Source organism: Myiozetetes cayanensis, unplaced genomic scaffold (genome assembly GCF_022539395.1).
Source record: "Myiozetetes cayanensis isolate MyiCay16 unplaced genomic scaffold, myiCay2020 scf10, whole genome shotgun sequence".
Classification (NCBI taxonomy): Eukaryota; Metazoa; Chordata; class Aves; order Passeriformes; family Tyrannidae; genus Myiozetetes; species Myiozetetes cayanensis.
The window spans coordinates 35,448,001-35,464,237 of NW_026086605.1; the positions used below are offsets into that span (position 1 = coordinate 35,448,001).

The following is a 16,237-nucleotide window of genomic DNA, read 5'->3' on the forward strand; positions in this document are numbered from 1 at the left end:
TTGTGGACACAGTGCCTCCTGCAGTAATGTAAATTAATTAATGTCTGTGAGGTATTCCTGCCTAAAATCTCACCCAGTAACAGGTGAAATCAATACCTCTTATATGTGAGGCAGATTTTGGTTGGTGTTGAGGATACAGTGTTCCTGCAGGCACATGTGGTGTACACACCACACACATATATGTACAGATGGCCTGAGATGGACCAGCACATAAAGGAGCTGCACCTGCTCTCCCTGGAATCAATCACAGAATTTCCATTCACCCCAACAGCTACAGGAGATGATGGATTAGGAGAACTTAATTTGGGCTTTGGGGAGTTATATTCACCACTTTAATTGTATTCATATAAAATGCACATTGATCCTTGAACAAATTCTCGGTACAGCTGGCCATTGGAAAAAAAAACACAACAAACAGAACTTTGCAAATGCCTCTGCACATTCTTCCTGTGATTAACTGTTCTTTTAAAGAGAAGAGAAGAGAAGGTGGGGATGTAATAGAAGGAATTGCCCTGTTTGCAATTATTTCGAGTAGTAAAACAGATTTAAGTAGAGGCTCAAGGCATGAGCTTAGTGAATGTAGCCATATCTAAACAAACAGTGGCAAATCTGCTCTTTCACTCTGAATTTCAAGATTAAATAAATGGCAGAGTTGCTTAAATTATATGTAAGCACGTGCAAATATTTGATTAATGGGGTCTCGACACTTTAGCTTGTAATTCCTCCTCTCTTATTAAAATCGCCCACCAAATTTTGAAGTAGAAATTAAATCTTTCTCTAATTAGAAGCGTTACTTTTCAAACAAGACTGTGCACTATGAATTCTGCATTAGCACAGAAGCTCCTGAGCTCTCAGATCTGTAGGTCTCCTGTCTAATCAAACAAGGTTCTCTGCTAAAATCTCTGTGACTCACCTAATAATGGCGAGGAGAAACACCTGGCTGGTGCAACAGCTGAGGTGCTGATCAGCATTCCCCTCACACTTTACCCTCCCCAGGCTTCCTTCTCTTCCTCCAGCAGCTAATTTGAAGAACCTGGATGTTCGAGAAGCACGAGGGAAGGGGGAAGCATGAGGAGGGTTAAAATTCATGCTCTTATCGCCTTTGGAGGGGAGAGGAACATGAGAAGGCTCCATCCACATCAGGACAAGTTTTGCCTTTGACTTCAGAGGATGTGCGGGATGTTGGGCTCAGCTGCAGCGGGGGGATTTGATCAGGATTCTCACAGGTGAAGCTGGGAAGAAGTTGGAGCTGAAGGGAGTGGTCCTGCTCCACTCTGCTCAGTCGGGACCTGCTCGGCCATGGCTCTGCTGCTTTTCGGATTCTCGGCGATCGCGCTTGGCTCGCTGAAGATGAAGGAGACTCGGCTCTTGGCTGCCAGGTCAGTTTTCTGCTGGTTTAATGAGGTGAACTGGGTCAGGCAAAGTTGCTGCACGGATAAAGAGTGGAAATACGTGGCTTGGGGAACTTTTCTTTTGGGGGCAGGACTGGCCAACGGGGCAGGACTCATTTTCTGAGCTATGCTCTGCTCGTGTTTCCGTGTGGGCAGTTGTGGTGGGAACAGAAGCAGCAGTGGGGTTGTTGGGGTCTTCAGCCAACCCCAGTCTGCGTGGGATTTTATGGTTAAATAATTGTTCTTTGCGTCCCATACTGAGTGGAGGAACCTGGCATAGCCTGCCATGTTGATCGTGGGCTTGAGCTGAGAAGTTTTGGGGGCAAAGAGAGGAGAAATTTCCCTCTGTGTGTGGTGTTAGTCATAAATATTGAAGGAAAAAATGAATAATGGCTGAGTCCCTGATTCCACCAGTTGCTGATCCTGCCTGTTTGAGATATTCATTCTGATAGTTCACCGAAATTCTTCCATTTAAGCCTGCAAAGCTCACATGTTCAGGAAATACTCATATTTAAAGCAAATAAACTAGTACAAGAAAGCTCGTGAGCCTTTACTGAAGTGCACAAGGCTCTTTACAAATGTCCTTGTTTGTAAAATCAAATGTGCAAGGACAACCGGTGGAATCCTAAACAACGCTTTTTGCCAGTGAGCTGGCTCTCTGCCAGAACCAGGACGCGTTACCTTCCCCCTCCAGCTGCTGTAATTACTATTCATTTTTACTTCGCGGTAAATCACCCCTGTTGAACTCCCAAAGCCGCTCTCGCACCCCCGAACGGGATCCCGCCGCCCTCGGAGTTCACACCGGTGCCAGCTCACCGCTATTCCCGTGCGTTTTGGGGAAGTTTGAGGGTTTTTTTTTAAATTTTTTTTTAAATTATTATTATTTTTCCCGCGGCAAGGCAGGTGTGCTCATCCTCCGGGGTGCGGGGGAGGCGAGCGGCCGGTGCCTGCGGCTGCAGTTCCCCGCGCCTCCGAGCCGCTGCGGGGGCACACTCCGCCCGCGTTTGGAGCCCCGCGCCTCGGCCCGGCCCCGCTCCGCTCCGCACCGCGGGGGAAGCGCGGGGAGCGGCGCAGGGCGGAGGTGAGCGGCGAGCAGGGCTGCGAGGGGATGGGGTCCCCGCGGAGGGTCAGGGCACCTTGAGCGAACGGCGAGGCCGCCCGAGCTGCGGGAGCAGGTGCGGGAATGAGCCGAGGCGTTCGCCCGAGGGGCTCCTGGCCACGGTTTTGGGGGGCAGCGAGCCCGGCGGAGGAAGATGCTCCGAGGGGTGGGGGGGCTGCTACGTGGCGCCGTCAAGGGGAGAAGCACCCAAATATAAAATAGCTGGCGGCATCCTCGGGTTAAACTCTGCGTTCCTGTTCTGACATGCAGCGTCGGAGCTCCTCTAGAAATATAGTCGGAGTCCTTCTGAAGGCTAGGGTTGGCTATTAGGATTCCAAAGGAACTAGCAGGCTCCTCTGAAAATACTGGGGAAGCTCAGGTTTTATTCAGCTTCTGTGCAGAAAATTTGTGGTTCGTAAATCTGCTTTGCCGTTTGGATCCGAGATGATATTGAGACGGTCAAAATTTACGCGGTCATCTTAACTTGAAAGGTCAGGAGCGATTATTTGCCTTCATAAAAGGTTCCACGGAAAGGTGTTGGCGGTTTTGCAAGTGGAGTTGCCCGCAGAAGTTTGAGGGAGGAGCACAGGTGAGCCCAATAAGAGGGGCTTGAATGAAAGAGGGGAGGGGAGTTCGGTGTGATTAGACAGGCAGACTCGGGTTTTGTATTCACTTGGCTAAGGCTGCTTGGGAAAGCTCTCTTCCAGAAGTGAGGGGGCCCGGCAGTGTCTGTCCCGTCTCGTCTCGGAGATGAGTAGAGCGGGTAGGGTGAAAGAGTGGATGTTTGCGTTTGAGACCAGCAGTGGTTTCGCTGCCGCTCTCCTGTGAGGGGTCTTCCCCTGGCGTCGGCGATGAAGGGCTGAATCAACGGGGAGTTTTGTTTGCTAAGAGATGAAGGTGTGTGCTGCCTTGAGGTAACAGCCGGACCTTTGGCCCTTCAAGGCCTCGCACGTTCCTGCAGCGGGTGCAGTTGGGCACAGGTTTATGCGGGACGGCCCCGGGGAGGAGTGGGAGCCTGCGGCGAGGCTGACCCGCCGCGCACTGAAACTTCGCACGCCGGATTCTGACGGATGGTACCCGAGACATTGATCCTCCCTGGAAAAGGGCCTACAGGTGGCAACTGGGGGTAAGGCAGCACCAGCAAACACGCGGGCTCGGCAGCCGGTGCGCGTCGGTCCGGAGCTGGGATCAGTAAGTGCGGGGAGCGGCTTTGCCGGAGGCTCCTTCGCTGGCGCCGCGGAGCATCTCCCGCTCGGGCGGGGCGTGTCGGGGGGGACGGAGCGGGCGAGCGCGGCCCGAGCCCCTGCCCTGCTAGTGCTGCCCTGGGTGTGCTCGCAGCCGGGGCAACGGGGCGGGCCGCGGGGCTGCGAGGGAGCTGGCCGCTCCATCCCGCAGGAGCGGGGGGCGGAGGACCGGCTGCCGAGGCAGGGATGCCCGGAGCCCTGGCAAATGCTTGCCGCCTTCTTTCCTCCTCCCCCCTCCCTCCCTCCCTTCCCTTTTTTTCCCGTTCGCCGATGCGGGGAGGCGGCCGCCAGCAGCCGCAGCGCAGCTCCGCTCTGCCCGAGCCGCGGCACAGCCGGGTGGGCAGCGCAGGGCGAGCTCCGCCGCGGGGGCAGCGCCGCTGCCCGCAGGGTCCCCCCCTCCCCCGCACAGCCACCACCGCAGCCGGCGCTGCCCCCGCTCCCGCACGGACCCCGCGGCACCGGAGCCGCCCCCGCGGGCCTCGCTGCGAGAGGGCGGCGGCCCCCGCGCCCGGCCCCGTCCCGAAAGTTTCCCGGCCGAGGGGGGTAAGTCGGGGGCAGGGAGGGATGCGCAGGTGGGATCGCTGCGGGGTTGGTGGGGGAGTGGATCTGCGCTGCCGCGGCTCCTCGGGCTGCCTCAGCCCCGAGGCTCCCACCCTGCTGGGGCAGGGCTCGGCGGCCGGAGCTGGGAGAGCCTCCCCAGCGAGGACAAACACCCATCTCCTCCTCTCCTTCCCCATCGGTCCCTGCCGCCAGGCAGGGGAGAGACTGTGACCTCAGCTGTTGTCGTGCCGCTTTGACACGTAGGGTCGATTTGCAAGGGCCAGTGCACAAATGCAGCGTTTAGACTTTAATATCTGCATATGGTAATGGGTAAAATAAAGGAACCCGTTAGTATTCCGCTCCTGTAATACTTGGCGCGGGAGAGGCTGCTGGTACATCTCGTTTCCGAGCTCAGCTGGGGGAAGCGGAGTGATGCTGGGTGCCTTCCCTGCTGTCTTTTCCCGAGTGCCTCGGCCCGTCAGGCATCGGGGAGTCCTGCGAAGGGGAGACGGGAAGCTCCTTGCCTCGTAACCGCAAAGCTGCGGGGAGGCACCTTCTCTGGCTCGGAAAGCCCCCTGAAAGCTCTGCGAGTGGGATTACAGCGGGAGTCAGCAGAGTCACCGCGGTCCCCCGGCTCGTGGCAGGCGATGTGGCTCTGCTGCCTGCCTTTTACACACCCCGGCGATTTTATCTATCCCTGCGTTTGAAATGTTGTGCTAACTTGAGAGGTGGAGGGTGAGGTAGCTTTGGGGGCTGCAGCCTGAGCGCTGTGAGATTACCGGGGGAAGAGCAAGACAGACGTGTGGGTGGTGGTGGTGGTGTCATCCGGGGGCACATGTCGGGAGAGGCAGACACCGGCTTTCCAGACCCTGACGTGTTCCAGCAGTGGCCATTAATGACGACTGTGTGGATGTTAATTTAGAGGGAGGGGCGTGGTAGTGGAAGGGGCTGTTGGATGCAAATCAATTCCCGTTGACTCGTTTGGACTCCGCCGAGGTGGGGGGGGGGGAGCCCCGGTGCTTGCAAGGCAGGTTGTTCCCACATCCCATCATGAAAAGTTAAGGTGGGAACGTTTTCCTTGTCTGTTCCCACCCCCCCCCCGACGGGAGGAGATTCGTGACACGTAAAATTCTCAGACTCCTCTTTGGGGTGTCTGCGTCTTAAGCAAACACATTTCTCGCTTCGCCTGAGACCAGTTCTGCTTTCTGATGAGTGGAAACTGGGGAAAGAGAGAGATTTAAAAATAAAATCAAACCGTATAGTCGAAGTGGCAAAGCAAATGTTCTCAAGATCCCACGTAGCAAGCTGGGAATGAATGCAAACTGTTCTTGCCGTGTAACTCTTCCAAATTCGGTTCTCCCTGGAAGATGCCATCTCCTCCTGCCTCCCAGCACAGCCTGAGCTGCGTGGAGGGCCAGGCACGGAACTGGCTTTTGGCATCCTGCTTTGCCTGTGACTTCCAGATGACAGCATGTGTGTGTATTTGGGGAAGTGTCAGAGTATCTGATTCCTTTGGTTATTAGAGCAACCTGATAATTATCTGAAAGCTAAGCACTAATTCAGTGTGAACTTTGCAGGTGAAGAGGTTCAGTCAGCTCTGTGAGACCATGGCTGTTGTTCCTTCGTCCCCCAGTGAAGCCTCGTGTCAGTTGTGTGCGTGTGTTTGTCAGATCTGCTCTCCAGGCTCTGATTGTCTGTCCCCTGATGGAAGTCTGTTGAGTTGCTGCACTGTGTATCCATGCTGTACATGTATTTACTGTCTGCTGGGATAGCTCAGTGCTGGATAGGGATGTGGGAATGGGATGTGGAGGGAAGCTTTGGGCATGGGTATCAGACAGAAGTTAGAATGTGGCTTAAGTTCTTTTTCCTCTGTTTACAAAATAAACTTCCACGAGTTCCTTATGTGTTGCTACTGGCACCTGTACCTTCAGGAACCACGTCTTTGCTCAGTGGAACACATCCTTAAAAAGCAGGATCCTTCAGGTGTCTCTCACTTACTGCTCCTTTCCTTCTTCCCGTGCCTTAGCATCCATGTGCACAGGGAGATTGACCCCTGAACTCTGTGATTTAAATAATTTGTGAGCAGCTTTAAACGTGGGACGTAAGTTGTTGAAACTCTGCTTGTGGTCAGCAAACAGGTGAAGGAAATAAAACGACTATCTTTGCACTTTTCCTTTGCTGGCTTTAGTAAACTTATGGAAGCAACTATGCCTTAGCTAAAATGCTCTTATACAGGAAAACAATGTGAATGTTAGCTTTTCCTTCTTGTTTGTTTTATGTTTGCATCAAGGCTTTTGTCCAGCCAAAGCAGCAAAATCTGAAAACAGGAAAGTAAATTTTGGTCTGAGTGCAGTGGTAGCAGTATATCAAACCCAGATTGGTTTGGCAGACTAAACCTTTTCTCTCCATGAAGGTTGTTTCTGGATCTTCATCCAAGCTTGAGGGAAATTTAACAGACCTAGCAAAATGAAGCGTTGGTTTTGTTTTTGTTGTTTGTGTGAACCAGCTGTTTTTCTCCTAAGCTTAAAGTGCCCAGATGAAAACTGAACTATTAGCCAGGTGATATGTGCCTCTTGGTGCTCCAAACATGCAGATGGGTAACAGAGTAGTTGAAGCTTGAGATCTGGATCTACCCAAGAGGCTGCTTGAGAATCAAAGCCAGGTTTGCCAGTTCTACCCCATTAATAGTTTATGGACTCAGTATCTGAACCACAGAAAACAGGAGTTAAAGTGGCAAGGATTGTTGCTTGAAATCCTGCAATCAGAGCTTGTTGTTTTAATTAAAAAATAACTAATCAACTGATTGATGAAGGGGGGAAAAAGTACCTTGCAGGTCTCTATTAATTTTGCTGCTCCCAGAGCATTCTATTTGATGGCATTTGTTGATGTGAAATCTTTTGGGGAAAGAAACACTGAGTGCCTGAAAAGCTTGTGAGAGCACAGCAGAGCAGGCTCCTGGGAGAGGAGACAGATCCTCCTGCAACTTTGCATGCTGAGGTAATTTGATGTTAGGATGGCACACTGTTCTTTGGCCACTGCACACCTGGCTGAATTGTTTTCAAGCTGAAGCACAGAAGAAAGTAGAACAAGTGCTTTTAATCGTGGTGATAAAGCCCAACTCTGTGAGGGGGAGATGACCAAGGGCACCAGCCCCTCTGCTCTCTGCCTGTACTGGAAAGGCAGATGAAGGTGTTGATTGGTTTTGGTTGGCTGTTGTTTTGGCTTTCCTGGAGGAGCTTTCTGCCTGCTGGGGAAGTCTTTGAGGGGGCTTGGTGAGCAATGCCTGGCCAAGCAGAGGAGCTTGGGGTGAATTATCTCAGCTAGGATGCTGCAGCTGTGGTGCCAGCACAGAGCCTGGGGTGGGCCAGGTGTATAAAACCCCTGCCTGGGCTGTGCTGGCTCCTGTTGGGAATAACTGCTCCAAAACAACGCTCCAATAGGAATTTACATTGGTGCCACCAAGACTGTAATCTTAGCCTGATGGTGAACAGAGGAGTCCTAGGCTTTTTCCTGATTTTCCTTGGAACTTCCAACAAGCAATCCTTGCCTGTAGGGGATGTTTGCCTGAGGAAGGGTCATGGACTGCTGTCTTCCTGCAGCTGATTTTGTCTGTCACTAAGAGAATGCCCTGCAAGGTGCAAAGGCACAGCGTTGGCTCAGATAAATCCCCTGCATCAGTGCAGTCTGCAGGGCAAAGAAGAAGAGCAGAGGGAGGTTCAAAGTGAAGAGCCACAAAGGCTGTGGCTGTTTGCTGCCGCTGAAGGACTGGCTTGTTTTTTATTTGGTTCATACGTTCCGTTTTCTAACCCGAACAAACCATCTGAAGTACCGAGAGAAGAAACTGAGGTGAAAAGACAAAGCTGACTGATAAAAACAGCTGGAAAGGTTTTCTGGAAGGAGTTTGGGAAGCATGCAAGGAGGAAAATACTCCTGATAAAGCAGTTGGAGGAGCCATCTTAGTGAAACTGTGGTGAGTCCTTTCTAAGGTGAGGATCATGTTTAAGCACTAAAATGCTGCTCTTGCTGAAGTGATTTAATTAGTGAGAGAGAAGCATCCAGCCCACTGCTTTCATCAGTGCTTTTATTTACTACTTTGGTGGTTAGGCAATCAGATTTGGATAAGATTTTGTGGCTGTAATAGCTCTGTTTTTTTCCCAGAAATAAACATTAACACACATTTCTACTTAAACCCAACCCGAATAATTCCGTACTTAGTGGCTTAGTACGCAGGTTGTAAGACTGAATGTGTAAATAGCAGTGCTTCGGGGTCTGGGAGGGCTGTGTGACAAGGGTTATTGATATGTCCACATCACAGACTTCTTGTTGTGGTAACTGGGGAGCCTTCCTGCAAGGCCAGGTTGTTATTGCTGCTTCGGCTTTAATTCACGGGCTTCCTCCTCACGTGTTTTAAAGGGATAAAATGCTCCTTCTTGGTCTCCCTTGCCATCCTGGTTCGGTGTGCAGCCTTTGGAGAGTGCTGGTGATTGATCCTGTTAAAGGATGAGATACACAACTGCAGCCTGTTCTCGCTCTGTTGTGGCGTTACATGGGGTGCTCTTTGCGAAAACGTGAATATTAATCCCCAAGTGTTATTTGAATGGCTGATTGCAGCATTTACTGTTTGCCTACGTTTCCCCCACCCCCCTATATCTTTAGAAACAGTGCTCCTATCTCCCACTTGGCACTTCCACAGTTGCTTTTGGTAGGAGGAGATAACCTCTGTTACCTGGTGCTCTGGGGGTCTCACGAGCCATCAATCCCTTGGGAACACTCTGTATGGATAGCATTGATCTGTGCCCTCCCACAGCACTTGTGTGGCACCAGGTGATTCCAGATTTCCCTGATATCCATGTTATAGGGAGGTGTTGGTGAGGGGGGACAATCCCATTTCAAAGCTAAGGGTTCTATTTAAATACAAGGATATTATTTGGATGAACAGCTCCAAAGGTTGCTGGCTGATGAGCAGCCACAGAGGGGTGATGATGGCAGCTCGGTGCTCTCTCCTGACAGCTCTTGGTGTTAACTGTGCCTGTTGATAGGGGTATTTCCCTGGCCAAGCAGCTGTGCCAAGCAACCCCCAGTTACCTGCTCACTTTACAGGAGATGATCAAATTTCAAGGATGTATTTTTAGAGTAATGGGCAGGTGGCACTTGGGAACTTGGCAGTGCTGGGTTAATGGCTGGACCCAGTCTTGGAGTTCTTTTCCTGCTAGGACTCTCTGATTATGATTATGATTGTGGAGGAAAAGAATCTTTTCTAAGCAGAGAATAATTACCTGCACGTTGTGTGTTTGCTCTAAACAAGATGTCCTTGAGTGTGACCACACTCTGAGGTGTCGTTCTGGTGGTGGATGTGCTGCACCTCATGGATACCCCTGGCTCTGTCAGGGACAGCTCTGACCTTCCAGAGGAGCTGTTTGAGCTCACCTGATTGAGTTTTATTGGAATGCAGCGGCAGTGAGGCTGGCTGGGAGACAGCCCTTTGGAGGGCTGAGCGATGGGAGCACGGGGATGAGCTGGGGAGCTCTCCAGCTAAGTGGCAAAGGCCTCGTGAGTGCTGGGCCAGCAGTTTCCTGCTGGCTGCCAGTGAAGCTGCTGTGTCTCAGCTCTGTGCTGATCCACGCTCCACTTGGCAGCAGCCAAGCTCCAGAGCTGAGCTGAAATAGGGGTGCACTCGTCAGCCACGGTGCTGAGTTCTGGAGTGCCGTGGCAGACCCTTATTCCCCAGGGTCTCCACTGAACAGATGTGTGTTTATGGATTATGAAGAGTTTCTTTTTTTTGTTCCCTCTCTCAGTTTTTACACTTGGGCAGCGTTAAAGCTTGAAATACCCTTTGGTTTCTGGTGGTGTGTGCAACAGCACAAAACAACTTGTGCCTCTGTTCTCTGCTTCTGTAGGCTGCAGAGTTGGAGGAAAGTTTCTGTGAGGCAGCACAGTGAAAGTAATTAGAAGATTTGCATTTGGGTTTTATTGTTGCATGTAAAGGAACGTAAGCCAGAAATGAAACACACTGATGGAACTGGGTCTTGGCACTCGTGAGCCACATGTATGACAAGGAAAAGTGGATAACCTGCAGCAGAAATACAGGGGTGCCTCTGCAGTTTTATTCATTTTTTTTTTCTTTAGGTCCTGTCAAAGGAAAGGGTGGGCATAAGTTAATTTTGAAGAAGCACCGACTGGTTCCTGAATCCATTTAGCTCATGGAGCTTTCAGTTATTTAACATTCACAAATGGGATCTTTAAATCTCTCAAGAACAGCCTGAACTCTGTTACTCACGTGTCCACTGGCAGGGATTTGTTCATACTGATGAAATTGCTGCAGTTCTGATAGTCAAGGAACTTTCTGGTATTTGCCTGTTTTAAGCTGGAGGGCTTTTTCCCCTCTAGGTGCCCAAATCAATCATAGAGCAGCAGATAATCCTATTCCTTTACTACATTTTCAGATAAATCTTTTAATATTTAATGTGAAACAAGGTTATTTACAAACATACCTGAGTAAGGTCTGGGTAGATGCACCTGGTGACTTTCAGATGGTTTGTTTTTTTTAAAACTGAACACCCTTTTATAAAATAGGGTTAATGACTGAGCCACAGGGCAGATCTTGAGTTCATAGAAATCACTGAAACTGCTGAACAGATGAGTCAGGCTGTCCATGAATTTCATACTAGATGGAAGCTTTGTCCACTGGCACTGCAACCTGCTCCCTTTTTGCTTTGTTTCTTCCTGATTCCACCTTCAAACAGCAGTGAAGCAGTGGAAGATACTGCCTATGTTTGCCTCACTGAAGGTGAAGGGCAGAGGATTATTGAAATCCCTTTAAAACTCTCTTTTTTTTTGGGGGGTGTACAATGATATCCCTTCAAGTCTTTGAGAATGTTCCTATTTTAATATCTTTGGAGGCAGACTACAAAAAGAAACTCTTCCAGCTGCTGAGGGAGTCTCCAGCTAAAGGGAGCCATCCATCAGAGATATGGGTGGAATGTCCCCTTGCCCTCCCACCAATTTTCGGGGTAGTGACACGTTTATGGCTTGGGCTGGCAGCCACAGAGGATGCTGCTGAGGGCATGGAATTCCAGCTTTTTCCAAAGGTATCCCTGCATAACTCCTGTGGAGGAAATCAGCGAACTGTTTTGGTGGCACAGCAGGTAACTCAGATGTTAAGGCTGCTGCACAATGAAGTCAGCCCTGTGGGCCACACACACCTATCACGAGTTGGGGCTTTTTTAATAGAGAGGAATTGGTTCAGGGCAATTGTTGGATCTCTTTTCTGTTTTGAAAATAATTCTGAACTAAACTGAGGTTGACATAAGTTGTGCTCAGAGTTGGTCCCCATGTGCTGAGTGAGAGGCAGTGGTGATTTGGTGGGGACTTACAAAGCTGATGGGGAAAGTATCACGTGTCTGGAACCTTCCTTTTAACTCCAACTTTGCATTTACTAACACAAACACTGCTGTGGAATACTTCTCCCTCTGTATTTGAGAGTGAAGGAAGTTCTTAATTTGTAGTTAAAAGCAACAGCTACAGTTCATTGAATCCCAGAATGGTTTGGGTTGGAAGGGACCTCAAAGCTCATCCCATCCCACCCCCTGCCATGGGCAGGGACCCCTTCCACCAGCCCAGGCTGCTCCAAGCCCCATCCAACCTGGCCTGGGACACTTCCAGGGATGCAGGGGCAGCCACAGCTTCTCTGGGCACCCTGTGCCAGGGCCTGCCCACCCTCACAGCCAAGAATTCCTTCATAACATCTAATTTAGCACCTGCAGATGAAGGGGTGCACGTGCTCCTGGCCCTTCTAAATAGATGGGCACTTACTCGTAATGCAGAAGAAATGAAAACTATTTTTGGGTGAAGTGTAGTGGTAGAAATGGCACACAAAGAATTTCCTGTTAAGACTGTGTAGATCCCTCTTGCCAGCCAACATTTGTTTGCAGTTCTTGTGCTGCTATAGACGATCTTTTAGCAAAATCCATTACAGCTTAATATTACAGGGAGAATTAGGGATAATGAAATCCATCAGGAAGGTTATGTTGGGAGCAGACGGGCTGAAACTGTTGCTGTGTGTGCTGCTTTACTCACAGTAATGCTGTTTCCCTTTCACTCAGCCCCCTGATCCAATTTGAGCGGGAGGTTTGACATTTACATGACATTCACATCTGTAGGAACAGCGTTTCCTTTTCCTCTCTGCTCAGTTTTGTTGGAGTTAACATCCTGCTCGAAGCAGGGGGGGGGGAGGTTGGAGAAGGGAGCCGATCAGGAATGATCCCTGGAATAAATTGGCTGTGTTCTCCAGGCTGGCTGCCGCTGGTTGAGCCTCCTGGAGCGCTGGTGGAAAGGCTTCAACCGGTAAATTGGTGGCAGACAGTGCCCCAGGAGCTCAGCTGGCCTGCTGGTGGCTCCTCTGTGTCCCAGTGTGAGTGACTTTGCAGGGTTAAGGATAACCTGCTGCTCTGCTGCTGGTGTGGATTTGGCTGAGGCTGTGGGACTCGGGAACTCGGGAATATTTTTACATCTACATCCACTCGTGGGGGCTTTAATGGGCTCCAGAGGTTCCTGGAAGCCACAGAGCAGGTTTTTAGTTGTGGTTCTGCATGCTCTGCTCACATGAGAACGGATAGAGGTGCTCAGTGCTCGTGCAAGAGTTGATTTGTTTCCATGGGCACTACCAATGCCAGGGGCTGAAGGATTAATCTACATTGCCATATATCTATGTAAAGATTTGTGTTCAGATGTTTCCAGAGCCCCAGTGTGATGGCCACAGGCTTTCTGTGGAGCTGTGTCCCAGCCTTGTTCTGCTGCATGGTTTGTTTTGTTTTTTTTTTTTAATAAGGGTGTATTTGTTTAAATCTCGTTCTTAATGTCATCATGACAATTTCATGTCCTCTAAATCAGGTAGATTTAGAGGTCGATTTAAACAGTGCATTTACTTAGAAAAAAAAAAAAGAAGGCATCCAAATGCAGCTACTTAAAAATTTTAGATGGCACAAACCACGGGGTCCGGAGTTTCTGGCAGTGGCTTGTTCTCCTGTGGTTAGGATGGAACCATTTAGGCATTTTAACTGATCCATAATTTCAGGTGGACTGTGTACTGGAATTTTTGTCAACAACAGGGAGCAAGGTTTGCTTCTTTCCCCTTTTTCAATCCCGTTGCAACGAGTGGCGAGTGTGTTTGATCCACTGATGTCATCACACAGAAAGGAAAAAAAACCCCAACTTTATTTTGTATATTTAGGAGAAGCGTCAGAGCCCAGGGGAACTGGCCACGTTGTGTGATGGTGTCAGCTGGGAGCTGGTGAAGCACAGCTGACAAATTCTGGACTCTGAAATCAGCTGTAATGAGGAACTCCAACTCAGGAAAATTGGTTTTGAGGGCTGAGAGCAACAAAACCAGCACTTCTCTCAAGTGCCAGGCGGGATGTTGGCTCTTTAAGGTGGGCAGGCATGTCTAATGGCAGAAGATTGCTCGTTAGATTTTAATCTGCTGAGGTAGCTGTGCACCCTGGCTCCTTTGGAAATGGGTGGAGTTACAGAGGGGGAGGGAATAAACTAGATCTTTTCTCTTCAAATATGTAGTTGGGCAGTGGGCCAAAGTCTTGCTGCCCGTGTTCTCTGCTGTTTCTGGGTTTTCAGCATTGTTGTATCAGTATTTGGGATGTTCTGTTATGTAAGGGTTCAGCTGTTCTTTCAAATAATATGGGGTTTAGTTTCTCGCTTTGTTTTCTTAGAAGTCCCTGAAACTGAAGTTGTTCTTGGCCTCAAAAAAATGCAAAACCCCCAACAAAGAAAGACAACAACAGAAAAACTCAACAAACCAAAACAACAAAACCAAAAAAAGAAACAAACAAAAAAACCCCACCAAACCCCAAAAAACTCATAAACCCCCCCACAAAACCTCAGAACAAACAAACAAAAAACCAAACCCAACAACAACAGGCAATGGAAAGCAAGCCCTCTTGCTGATTTTTAAACAAGACTGGCCATGGACAGCCTTTAAAACAGGAAGCAAAGCCTGGGCAGGGTGTCTGCAGGAGATCACTGGAGCCCTCCCGAGGCATTTCTGGTGGATCTGCTGGGCTCACCCGTGCCCTGTTCCTCAGCGAGCTCCCTTTGGTTCCTGCCTCTCCTGAGTGGTCATCCAGAAAATCGTTTTGCTCCAGTGCTCACATGAACAAGAGGATTTGTTGTTGAAATTCTCGTGGGAATGCAGTGCTTGGAGGGACCTTCTGGGTGGCTGGCCCTGCCTGGCTGCTCCTGCAGCTGCCGTGCTGAGCATTCCCCTTTGGAAACAAGGCATGCCAGAGGATGTTAATATTCCCTCTTCTCAGTGAAAGGCTGATTGCTCAAATTACTCTGCCTCTCTCTTACAACTTAAGAGCTCCGTGCTCATGTTTGTTATTGTGCCAGCATTGTCCTTTCCCGCCCTCCTTGGTGTGCCTTGGTTTTCTCAAAGTGTTCTGGGGAGGGAAAGAATACGTTGCTTTTTTTTTTGCCTGTTGTTCCCGCTGTCCTTTCGTGGCATCTGCTTTGGCCCCAGCACCATCTGAAAAGGTTGTGGGCTTAGATCCTCACCCGGGCACCCGAGGATCTGAGAACTTGTTAAACCAAAGGAAGTCTCAATGTTTTCAGCATCCAAATGTGTAGTTCCCTAGGATTAAAGCCAACATTTACCACCCAATATTTGTAGTGGAGCAAGCGTGGCTTCTGAAGGGTTGAGGGAGGGTAGTTCATCAGGAACTGTAGAGATCCAGCTCAGGTGTTGCACCAAACATACCCCATAATCCCAGTGAGGGGAGAGGCGTCACATCTGGTTGGTTTGTGGGTGCAGGAATGTTCTGGAAAGCCGTTGTATTTGCTGGCTGCCTGCTGTGGGTCCCGGGAAGGGAACTCATCTCCTGTTTACCAGTATCTTTTAGGGTAGCCTGCCCTTCCCAAGCTCTGTGTGCATGGGATACAGATTTAAAAAAAAACCAAAAAAACCAACAACAACAGATAAAGAAAAACAAGACCTCTTGCTGATTTTTAAACAAGGCTGTGAAAAAGTAAATACAAAAGACTGGCCAGGGACAGACATTGCTTAGATGTTTTTGCTCCCTTTTTTCTCAGTTAAAAACCTTTATCTCCTATTCTGTACCCCGTTCTTGTGTTGAAGAGCAAGATATGCTGTTGATAGGTGGAACCTTTCGAAGTGTCTGCCCGGCTCTGCTGTTTTGAATGGCCAGAGCTGCTCCTGTTTGTCCTCTCCTGGGTGGTTGTGCCAGCGACCACCTCTGTTTGTGGCTTAACTGTGTGTCCTTCGTAGGAAATGCTTCCCCCTGCTTTTTTGGGGGGAACTCTGTTTTTATGACCTAGCTTTTCTCTCCTCTTTTTTTTTCTGGTTCTGTTTCTTTTCTGGTTGTAATTTATGGCAGAACGTGGCAAAGACACCTCATCTCTGTCTGCTGTTCTTTTGGTTTAATGGCTCGTTTTCTTTCAGCTTCAGATGTTTTGCCACATGACGTGGTCACACGTTTCCCTTCTTATAGAGGAGAAGGGAATGGAAACAAACGTCTCAAAGTGGTAACACCAGAGAAATGTGGGAGTATTTTGGTACATGTGTTCATCCCCCCGGGCTATTATATGGCTATCACCACTAATTTTTAATTTTGCTTTAGGAGATCGCACCAAATAAAAGAGGAGGTAACTGAAATTTTAAAAGCAGTGTACACGAAAATAGCGTTTGCTTCCCCCGTTGTACTGGGAGCCATTGATGGAGAACCCGACAAATCTGGGGGTAATCTGAGCTTAAAAAGCTCCTCCTTGACAGCTGTGTCCAAATGCACGCTTTCCTCTGGCTCGTTACCGCTCGGGGATGGCAATTCCAGCCTGGCACATGGGACAGAGTGAGGGATGCGGGACCCGCAGAACGCTCCTCTTTAATTTACATTACCGGTTAGCAGCAGGGTTACCTCGGCGCTTCTCAGCTTTTC

The 16,237-nt window shown here is 49.6% G+C and overlaps 1 protein-coding gene across 7 annotated transcripts in view; it reads left to right on the top strand.

The window, feature by feature from the left end:
- The first annotated feature begins 3,358 nt into the window (after positions 1–3,358).
- PCDH15 (protocadherin related 15) overlaps positions 3,359–16,237 on the top strand; it is a 460,568-nt gene continuing 447,689 nt past the window's right edge. For 4 of the 7 annotated variants that reach the window (XM_050305496.1, XM_050305499.1, XM_050305498.1 and 1 more), the window contains exon 1: positions 3,370–3,387. The gene's annotated coding sequence lies outside the window, so the exon portion shown is untranslated. Of the gene's footprint in view, positions 3,388–4,233; positions 4,278–16,237 lie in introns of those variants that run through there. The other 3 variants (XM_050305502.1, XM_050305501.1, XM_050305497.1) reach the window with 3 other exon arrangements.